Below are 11,987 nucleotides of genomic sequence, written 5' to 3'. Positions count from 1 at the left end.
TTCTGTTTGGTTTGGTTTTTATATATATATTCTCAATTCACCTTATATATACCAAAATATATTGAAATATACTATCAAAAACCATTAGTATATTTTGACCAAAAATACACTACTAAAAGAATCATTAGCATACAATCCACATTTTAGAAGGTGGATAGGGAAACTTCCTAGTTAGAGTTGGAAAAGGCATTAAAATTATGATAGCGTTAGATTCAATCCAAATCTTATCCAAAATTTTGTCCAATATATGATTGCACCCAAAAACTCTGGAAGAAACACATTACCAAAACCAATGAAATATGAGAGGTTGCCCAAATGATCTGAATTCTCATTCCAAAAAATACCACCGCAATCACAAGAGTAGGGAATATCTTTGGCTACACCATCAATGTTACTTTGTATCTAATCAAGGGGAGGATGCCACAAAACATTCACACCATCTTTGATCCTAGGATGATGAATGAAGATTTTGAACCTTTTGAGAATGGTAAGTTCAACCATGGAGAGACTCAAAGCTTTAAAGATGCGATCGGAAACAATCATGACAGAATTCCTAATTGTCTTTATGCAGTATTTCCAATGAGTTTGAACATTCTCAAATCGAGCATTTTTCCTAGCCATCCAAATACCATAGATTGTGTATAATACACTAGCAATAATAACAATCCACCATTATGGGGACTAATTGTTACCAATTGCTCTCTAACAATCATTCAAATTGGAAATGTTGAAAGGGATATTGATAACATTCAAAAGCCAATGCACTAAAAAACAAGATGCATTGTGATTTCCTCATGTTTATCGCAAAGGCTGCACGTGGAAGGAAGGTTAAGCCATCTGACTTCTAGGTCATCATCAGAGGGAAGCTTGTTGTGACAAATTCTCCAAACAATCATGTATTTGGCAGGAGAAATTTAGGGCTCCAAATAAACTTTCATCACAATAGAGTTAGGTAAGACTTATCTATAAGAAGTAATAAGCATGATTTATGGTGAGAATGCCAGATTCCAAATATTGTCAAATTGTATTATTTGTTCTCTCGTCCAAGGATATAGTGCATGTCTTAATTGTATCCAAATATGAAGAAGGGTCCAAGATTTATCCACAATGAAATCATTAGCTTTTTGTAGCAAGAAAAAGATGAAACTACAAGGGAATGTTGAATTTGTTAATCAAATGTGTATCATGTAATATCTCAAATTCGATTAAATTATTTAATTGAATTATTTAAAAAATTTATTTAATTATTTGGCGTTCGGTGTACCCTTAAACAAAATCATATGTTTATATGATATCAGGGTGTAGTGGCAATGGTAGGATATGGAGAGAATGTAGTAATTTGGTAGTATAAATTATAAAATAATTAAAATACTTAGAATTTTAAGTATTATTAAAAATAAAATAAGAAAAATTGGTGAAATAGGAGTTTTAGGCCATTTATATGAAATAAGGAAAATATATGACAAAAGGAGAGAAGCTAGTAATAAGTTGGGAAAAACCATAATTTTAGGAAATATGAGAACCATATAAATTCTAAAAGTTTGGGAAAAATTAAGTTTTAAAGAATCTGACAATACGTAAAAACAAGAGGCAAGAAGAACAAGGCTTTTGGAAAGGAGAGCTAGGTTTGAGAAGAGGAATCCATAGAAGTTGTTACTTTCATCATTGTTGCAGGAAACCTAAGGTAAGGGGGAAGAAAGAACTTTCAATATGAGTGTTTAGCATGAAAGGGTATAGAAGAGAGATCCTTACTCTCATTAGGGATTGTGTAAATTCTGTTATGTTGTGTTGTTGATGTATGATTTTTTTTTGTGCTCTATTGGATGATCTGTGTGCATTTTTGTATTTTGATTCGATACATATGTTGATGTCTTTGATAAGACAAGATTAATGTGATAGCCCTGTTGATGCCATGTTCTTGCATACTTTGTATAAGGTTTGAGCTTCTTTATTGCCTTGTAATTGTGTGATGCTTCATGTTTGTTTCTTTTGGGGCGAATTTTCCTAATAATAATTGAATCATGATATATACCTGTTTAGAGTCTAATAGGCGTGTTTTAGGAGCGGTTAGAACTAAAATAGGCGAAATATGCGAGTTTTGAAATATGTTTACTAGGAAGGAGAGTGCAGAAAATCGCAGATAGACATAAGAGGAGATTGACCGCCTTATTTCGAGCATTTGGGACTATGGGTGTTACAACAGTAGCAATTTGCTGGTTTTTATACCAGAGGCGTAGTCAGTTTCAGCCATTCGTTAGTCATAATGTTTCATGCGTAACTTGAGTTTCATAAGTCATTTTAGGACGTCGTCAGTTGCGTTAGAAACAAGATTTAATGATATTTTAATCTGAAGAGTTTCATAATTTTATTATTAGTATATAATTTTTCGCACTATTTTGAAGTCAGGTATTATGTATTAGAGTTTATGCTGGAATTATTATGGTAGGGCTAAACTGAAACAAATAGAATTGAAGTTTCGTAACTCCTTTTGAGATGAGATTAAGTGAGTTAGAAATAGGATTTACATATCTTTTAGACCAGAGAGTTTCATAATTTTATCACAAGTCTATAATATTTGGTGTTATTTTGAAATTAAATTTTTTTAGAGTTAGATCCGGAGTTTTAAACAATTTCAAGTGTGGTGACCTTTGGTTACCCTTTTGAAGAGTTTAAGAGTCTTATTTTATTTGGTTAGAGTTGTTATAGAATTGTCAAAATTTATTTTGAGTTGTTTAGAGTTGGAAATCAAAATATAGGATACACTTGAATTGTGTTTGAAACACCCTTGACATTATAAGATTACCTTTTGAGCAATATTTTTATTTGTTGAAGGTTGTTAAGATAAAAGAGTTAAAATTGAGTTGTTGAGTAATTAATAATAATATTGTTTAGTTGAGTTGTAAACTGAGTAATTTGACTCTTTAGAGTTGTTTTGAGTTATATTCTTACTTGAGTTATGCCGCCGGCCAATAGAGTTCAATTTGAGTTATTATCAATCAGACAAGAGTTGTCAATTGAGTATTTTAGGGTATTTTGGATTACTTTAGAGTCATATTATAATTTCTTTGAGTAACTTTAACATGTTTAGAGTTGTCAGAGTTGTCTTCGGATTGTTTAGAGGTAAATTTGATGACCTATATTCAATTTAATAATAATATAAATGATTTAATATTATAAATTATAATATTTTAGAGTTGAGTTGAAGATATTTTTTATTTAGAGTTGTCAATAGAGTTGTTAGAACAACAATTTGAATTCATAAGAGTTATCTTTAGAAGCAAGAGTTGGCAGTAGAGCATCTTAAAGTTATTTTAGAGTTGCAGGATTTATTGTAGAGTTGTTTAGAGTTCCTTGGGAACTATGTTGAGTAATAATACAACTTTACTCAGCTATGGATAATTTTTTAGTTATAATGTAATTATTGAATTTAATTATATGATGATGTTGTATTAATGACTGTGAATTGCGATGTTGATATATTGTTGTGTGAGCATGCATTATGTTTTTAATTATAAGTATGTTATTGTGGGATGATAGTTTGAGAGGAGAAATATTATCGTTGAGTCAATACATATTTTGTTTATTGTCGGAAGGGGAATCTAAATATTATGTTGTTGTTGCATTGACGTGGTATGACATGCATTGATTATGTCGTTATTGTTGATGAAAGATGCAAGTTGCAATCTGAGTTGGGTGGATTGGTGACTTATCCCGAATCTGAGCATGATGGATTTAGGGTTCGAGCAGGGTGAATATGGTTCCTCGGTGAACCAATTGATGATGATACGGTACCACTTGCATATGAGTATAGTTGAGGTTATGAGTCTCATTGCATAATGTAAATGACAAATATGTGATTATTGTGTATTATGATGAAATGGGTGTGAGAATGTTGTTGTTTGGTTGTGAATGTGTACATGTTGTTATGAATGGGTGTAAAACCATATTGTTGATTGTGTAATGAATGTGTGCTTGTTGTATATTCTATACCTTAGCATTCTTTATAGTGTTTATATTGAACGTTGTTTCTCACCCCTTTTACTTCATGTTGTCCTCCATGGACATCTTGCAGATAGTCAGGAGTGAGCATTGTTGATGTGTGTGGAAAGTGGTTTGTTGAAGCTACTCTTTGTTTCCTTTATTTATTGCTTTATTATACATGAGTGGTTTTTAGTGCTCTGATAGTATAACATCAGGGACATGAATTTGTTATGTTTTATGTTGATATTGATTTTGTTGTTCTGGAGTTTAATATTTTAATCATGAATATGCTATGAAATATTTTTCCGTTGCGTATTTTTTAATGATTTTATATGCTTTCGAAGGATCGTCATTGGTGATACCTTAAATTATTGAGTAATACTTTTTATATAAGTTTTGGGGTTTAGGGTGTCACATAGTGGTATCATAGTAGGTTGGTCTGTCCGACCAAGTTTTTGTAATGTTGTTTGCTCCCTAGTACATGAAATCTGTATGAAACACTATCAGTGCTCGTTTGTTTTTCTTACCTCTTGTCTGCAGGAGCACGATTGAAACAAGTGGAGGAGAAGCTTCTGTTTCTCTGAGATATTTCAGGTGTGGAGAGTTGGTTCATCATGCCGCTGTTTGCAAGAGTGTAGGTTGTTGGATAAGTCAATATTGTTTCCTGAGTTTTTTGAAGATAAAATTTGAAGTTCATATCAATTGTTTGCCAAGTCAATGTCATTTCTAGAGTTTGATGTAAGTGACGAGTTGTTTGTGTCTATCGAGCAAGTAGATGAGTTCATGAAGGATGAGGCTGAAGTGTTTATAATATTAGCTTCTATGAAGATTCAGAGCAAAGATGTGATCGGTGAGTTACCAGTGGTGTGTGATTTTTCTAAAGTGTTTCTAGATGATATCAGTGATTTTTTGTCGGAGCGTGATGTTGAGTTTTCCATAGACTTAGTACCTGGTACTAGTCCTGTGTCGATAGTGTCATATAGAATGTCTACTTTAGAGTTGAGTGAACTGAAGAAGCAATTGGAAGAGCTGCTTGAGAGGAAGTGTTTGGCCGAGTGTTTCATTGTGGGGTGTGCTGATGTTGCTAGTCAAGAAGAAAGATGGTAGCATGAGACTGTGTGTTGACTATCGACAACTTGATAAGGTGACTATCAAGAAAAAATACCCACTTTCAAGGATTGATGGTTTGATGGACCAGCTGGTGGAAGCGTAACTTGGGAGCTGGAGAGGCAGTTAAGAGAGTCTTATCTGACTCTGTTTCCTTCAGTTAAGTTTTGAGGGAGAAAATTTTATAAGTGGGGGAGAGTTGTAATATCCTAAATTCGATTAAATTATATTTAATTGAACTATTTAAATTTTTTATTTAATTATTTGGTATTTGATGTGCCTTTAAATAAAATTATATGATTATATAGTATTAGGGTGTAGTGTCAATGGTATGGTGTGGAGAGAATGTAGTAACTTGGTAGAATAAATTAAAAAATAATTATCATAATTTAAACTTTAATTATTATTGGAAATAAAATTTGAAAATTTGGTGAAATAGGAATTTTGGGCGATTTATGAGAATTGAGAAAAATATATGGCAAGAGGAGAGAAACTAGTAATAAGTTGGATAAAAATCATAATTTTAAAAAATATGGAGAACCATATAAATTCTAAAAGTTGGGAGAAAGTTATGTTTTAGAGAATCTGACAATACATAAAAACAAGAGGTAAGAAGAACAAGCATTTTGGGAAGGAGAGCTAAGTTTGAGATGAGGAATCCATAGAAATTGTTCAATTCATCATTATTGTAAGAAACCTAAGGCAAGTGGGGAGAAAAGAATTTCAATATCGGTGTTTATCATGAAAGGATAGAGAAGAAAGACTCTTACTCTCATTAGGAATTATGTTAATTATGTTCTATTGTGTTGTTGTTGTATTTTTTTTTTTGTGTTCTATTGAATTATCTGTGTGCATTCTTGTATTTTGATTCAATACATATGTTGATGTCTTTGATAAAATAAGGTAAATATGATAAACCTATTGATGCCATGTTCTTGCGTATTTTGTATAAGTTTTGGATTTCTGCATTGCTTTGTAATGGTGTGATGATTCATATTTGTGCCCTTTAGGACAAATTTTTCTAATAATAATTGAATCATGATATATACCTGTTTGGAGTCTAGTAGGTGTGTTTTTGGGGTGGTTAGAACTCAAATAGGAGAAGATGCTAGTTTTGAAATATGTTCACTAGGGAGGAGAGCTCAGAAAATCGCAGGTAGACATAGGAGGGGATTAACTGCCTTATTTCAGGCATAACTTGAGTTTTAGGACTCGGATTTAGGAACAATTTGAAATGTTAGAAAGCTAGCGTGATAATATTTCTTTTGAAGTAGAGAAATTTAGTCTAGGAGTGATAAAATAGTAGTAACTTTCTAGTTTTTATACCAGAGGCGTAGTCAGTTTCAACCATGCATTGTGCATTATGTTTCATGTGTAACTTGAGTTTCATAAGTCCTTTTGGGACATCGTCAGTTTCTTAGAAAGAGAGTTTAATGATCTTTTAAACTTGAGAGTTTCATGATTTTATCATGAGTATATAATTTTCGTGCTATTTTAAAGTCAGTTATTATGTTTTAGAGTTTATGCAAGAACTGAAGTTTTTCGTAACTCCTTTTGAGATGCGGTTAAATGCGTTGGAAAAGGGTTTAAATATCTTTTAGACGGTAGAGTTTCATAATTTTATCAAGTCTAAAATATTTGGTCTATTTCGAAATTAGACAATTTTAGAGTTAAGTCTAAAGTTTTGAGCAATTTTGAGTGTGGTGACCTTTTGTTACCTTTTTGAAGAGTTTAAGAGTCGTATTTTGTTTGGTTAGAGTTGTTATAGAAATTTCATAATTGATTTTGAGTTGTTTAGAGTTGGAAATCAGAATATAGGATACACTTGAGTTGAGTTTGAAGCACTGTTGACATTATAATATTACCTTTTAAGCAATATTTTTAATTGTTGAAGGTTGTTAAGACAAAAGAGTTAAAATGAGTTGTTGAGTAATTAATAATAATACTATTGAGTTTATTTGGAATCTGAGTAATTTGACTCTTTAGAGTTGTTTTGAGTTATATTATTACTTGAGTTAGGCCGACAGTCAATAGAGTTCAATTTTGAGTTATTATCAGTCATGCAAGAGTTGTCAATTGAGTACTTTAGAGCATTTTGAATTACTTTAAAGTCATATTTTAATTGTTTTGAGTAACTTTAACATGTTTAGAGTTGTCAGAGTTGTCTTCGGATTGTTTAGAGATAAACATGATGAGCTTTATTTAATTTAATAGTAATAACAATAATTTAATATTATAAATTATAACACTTTAGAGTTGAGTTGGAGATATTTATTATTTAGAGTTGTCAATAGAGTTGTTAGAACAACCAAATGATTCCATAAGAGTTATCGAGTTGCCAGTAGAGCATTTTTGAGCACCTTAGAGTTAGTTTAGAGTTGAAAATTATTGTAGAATTGTTTAGAGTTTCTTGGGGACTATGTTGAGTAATAATACAACTTTACTTAGTTATTGATAACTTTTTAGTTATAATATAATTGTTAAATTTAATTATATGCTGATGTTGTGTTAATTTATGTGAATTGCGTTGATGATATGTTATTGTGTGAGCATGAATTATGTTGTTGAACTGTTAGTATGTTGTTGTGGGATGATAGTTTGAGAGGAGAACTATTATGGTTGAGTCAATGCATGTTTTGTTTATTTTTGGGAGAAGACTTTAAACATTATGTTGTTGTTGCATTGACTTGTTGTGGCATGCATTCATTATGTCGTTGTTGTTGATGAAAGGGGCAAGTTACAATCCGATCAGGGTGGATTGGTGACTTGTCCTGAATCTGGGCAAGGTGGATTCGGGGTTCGAGCAGGGTGAACTGGTTCCTCAGTGAACCAATTAATGATGATATGGTATCACATGCATATGAGTCTAGTTGAGGTTATGAGTTTCATTGCATAATGTAAATGACGAATATGTGATTGTTGTGTATATTGATGAAATGGTGTGAGAATGTTGTTGATTGGTTGTGAATATGTACATGTTGTTATGAAGGGGCGTGAGACCATGTTGTTGTTGATTGTGTAATGAGTATGCGTTTATTGTATATTCTCTACCTTAGCATTCTTTACACTGTTTATATTGAAATTTGTTTCTCACCCCTTTTGCTTCATGTTGTCCATCATGGACATCTTACAAATAGTCAAGAGTGAGCATTATTGTTGTGTGTGGAAAATGACTTGTTGAAGCTACTATTTGTTTCCTTTATTTACCGTTTTATTATACATTAGTGGTTTTTAGTGCTCTGATAGTGTAACATCGGGGACAGGAGTTTGTTCTGTTTTATGTTGATGTTGATTTTGTTGTTCTGGAATTTAATACTTTAATCATGAAGTTTCTATGAAATGTTTTTCCGCTCCGTAGTTTCAAATGATTTAATATGTTTTCGAAGGATCATCGTTGATGAAACCTTAAATTGTCAAATAATTATTTTTATATAAGTTTTGGGATTTAGGGTGTTACATAGTGGTATAGTAGGCTAGTCCGTCCGACCAAGTTTTTTTTAATGTTGTTTACCCCCTAATACACGACATGTGTGTGAAACACTATTGGTGCTTGTTTTTTTCTTACCGCTTATCTGCAAGAGCGGGATTGAAACAAGTGGAGGAGAAGCTTCTGCTTCCCTAAGATGTTTCGGGTGTGGAGATTTGGTTCATCATGTCGTTGTTTGCAAGTGTGCAGGTTGTTGAATAAGTCAATATTGTTTCCCGCGTTTTTGAAGATGAAGATTTGAAGTTCATATTATATGTTTCGGCAATTCAGTGTCATTTCTATAGTTTGATGCAAGTGACGAGTTGTTTGTGTCTACCGAGCAAGTATATGAGTTCGTGAAGGATGAGACTGAAATGTCTATAATATTCGCTTATATGAAGATTTAGAGCAAAGATGTGATCAGTGAGTTACCAGTGGTATGTGATTTTTCTGAAGTGTTTCCAGATGATATCAGTGATTTTCCGCCGAAATGCGAGGTTGAGTTTGCCATAGACTTAGTACCTGGTACTAGACTGTGTCGATGGTTCCATATAGAATGTCTGCTTCAGAGTTGAGTGAACTAAAGAAGCAATTGGAAGAGCTGCTTGATAGGATGTTTGTTCGGCCGAGTGTTTCATTGTGGGGTGCGTCAGTGTTGCTAGTCAAGAAGAAAGATGGTAGCATGAGACTGTGTTGACTATTGACAGCTGGATAAGGTGACTCCAAGAACAAATATCCATTTCCGAGGATTGATGATTTTATGGACCAGCTGGTGGAAGCGTAACTTGGGAGTAGGAGGGACATTTGAGAGAGTCGTAACCGACTCTGTTTTTCCTTTAGTTAATTTTCGAGGACGAAAATTCTATAAGTGGTGGAGAGTTGTAACACCCAAAATTCGATTTAAATTTTTAATTGAATTATTTATAATTTTTATTTCATTATTTGGTGTACATTTAAAAAAATTATATGATTATATGTTATTAGGGTGTAGTGGCAATTGTAGGGTGTGGATAGAATGTAGTAACTTGCTAGAAGAAATTAGAAAATAATTATATTAATTAGAATTTTAAATTTTATTGGAAATAAAATTAGAAAAATGAGTGAAATAGGAGTTTTGGACCATTTATGTGAATTAAGGAAAATATATGAAAAGAGGAGAGAAACTAGTAATAAGTTGGGCAAAAAACGTAATTTTAGGAAATATGGAGAACCATAAAAATTCTAAAAGGTCGAGGAAAGTTAGGTTTTAGGGAATCTGGAAATAAGTAAAAACAAGAGGCAAGCAGAAAAAGACTTTCGCAAAATAGAGTTAAATTTGAGAAGAGGAATCCATAGAAGTTGTTCAATTCATCATTGTTGCAGGAAACCTAAGGTAAGGGGGGCGAAAAGAATTTCAATATGGGTGTTAAGCTTGAAAGGGTAGAAAAGAGAGACTCTTACTCTTATTAGGGATTGTGTAAATTCGTTATGTTGTGTTGTTGTTATATGGTTTTTTGTGTGTTCTATTGAGTGATCTGTGTGCATTCTTGTACTTTGGTTCGATATATATGTTGATGTCTTTGATAAGATAAGGTTAATGTGATAACCATGTTGATGTCATGTTCTTACATACTTTGTATAAGGTTTGTATTTCTGTCTTGCCTTATAAATGTGTGATGATTCAACTTTGTGCCCTTTGGGACGAACTTTCCTAATAATAATTGAATTATGATATATAACTGTTTGGAGTCTGATAGGTGTATTTTTGGGGGTTTAGAACTAAAATAGGAAAGATAGACGAGTTTTAAAATATGTTCACTAGGGAGTAGTGTGCAGAAAATCGCAGGTAGACATAAGAGAGAATTAACCGTCTTATTTCAAGCATAACTTGAGTTTCGGAACTCAGAGTTAGGCATTATTCGAAGTTTTGGAAAGTTAGTGCAATAATTATTCCTTTGAAGTAAATAAATTGGGTCTATGAGGGCTACAAAAATAGCAGTTTAATGATTTTTATACCAGAGATGTAGTCAGTTTCAGCCATGCATTTGGTCATCATGCTTCATGCGTAACTTGAGTTTTATAAGTCCTTTTGGGACACCGTCAGTTGTGTTAGAAAGAGGATTTAATTATATTTCAAATTGAAGAGTTTCATAATTTTATTATGAGTGTATAGTTTTTCATACTATTTTGAAGTTAGGTATTATGTTTTAGAATTTATGCCAGAATTATTGCGATAAGGCTGAACTGAAATAAATAGAACTGAATTTTTGTAACTCCTTTTGAGATATGATTAAGTGCGTTAGAAAAAGGGTTTAAATATGTTTTAGACCGAAAAATTTCATAATTTTATCAGAAGTCTATAATATTTAGTGCTATTTTGAAATTAGACAATTTTAGAGTTTGATCTTGAGTTTTGAGCAATTGAGTATGGTGACCTTTCGTTACATTTTTGAAGAGTTTAAGAGTGAGCTGCAAACCAAGGAAGTAGGTGTAGTGGTCTTATTAATTATCCATATAATTATCTCATAATTGTTATTCATCTGATACACATTCACCAACAAGTATCATTAGGGTGTTCGATAAAAATATCTAATCGCCTTTCAGTATCGAACTTTACTCTAAAAGTTTTCTCGTTTGTTTTCATACCAAATCATAATTGAAAATCCCTCGTTATTTATTTTAAACCATATTTTTATTACCTTGTTTTAATTTGAAATCCATGCAGATAAGAATCATTTTATTGCTTCAATTAGACTAGTAGACTTGATAGTTTAGTAATCAAGTTTCTGGCACTGTTGTCGAGGATTGTTGATAATTTTCATAAGGCAATATTTGTGAGACAAATTTATTTTAATTTTTTTTACTCTTATTCTACTTGGTTTGGTGCAATGCTACTAATGTATTATTTGTTTGTTCATCTGAGGTTCGAATTCGATACTGATACTGATAGAACCAAAAATCGAATTAACATAACGCATGATTCGTATATCCAAACGAGAAGCACAACAATTCATAGAAGAAGCAAAAGAAGAAAGAGAAGAGATGGAAGATTATTGCAGGAGAAATGATGCTGGACAAACATCCTTAGGATTTCAACCAGCTAATCCTGTAACTTTTGATATTAATAATTTTGTACTTTCAGGTTTGAAGGATAACCAATTGACGAGCAAGCAATCAGAGATCCTTGGAAGCATCTTACAAAATTCTACAAGGCATGCTCAATGAACAAGTAAAATCAGGCCACTGACGATTATGTAAAATTATGTTTGTTTAGTTTTTCTTTGATATGATGGATGCAATACATACCAAATGGTAGCATTCAAACCTAGAGAGGTATTACTCAAATGCTCAATTTGTAGAAAGAAGATTTGCAATTTCCAACTTTGATCAGGACGAGTCTGGGTCATTGTCTGATGCATGGTAAGGGTTCAAGTTGTTACTCCATAAGTTTCTG

This window comes from Lathyrus oleraceus, chromosome 2, assembly GCF_024323335.1.
Source record: "Lathyrus oleraceus cultivar Zhongwan6 chromosome 2, CAAS_Psat_ZW6_1.0, whole genome shotgun sequence".
NCBI lineage: Eukaryota > Viridiplantae > Streptophyta > Magnoliopsida > Fabales > Fabaceae > Lathyrus > Lathyrus oleraceus.
The sequence above is the reverse complement of the archived record's forward strand: the minus strand, read 5'-3'. Positions refer to the sequence as shown.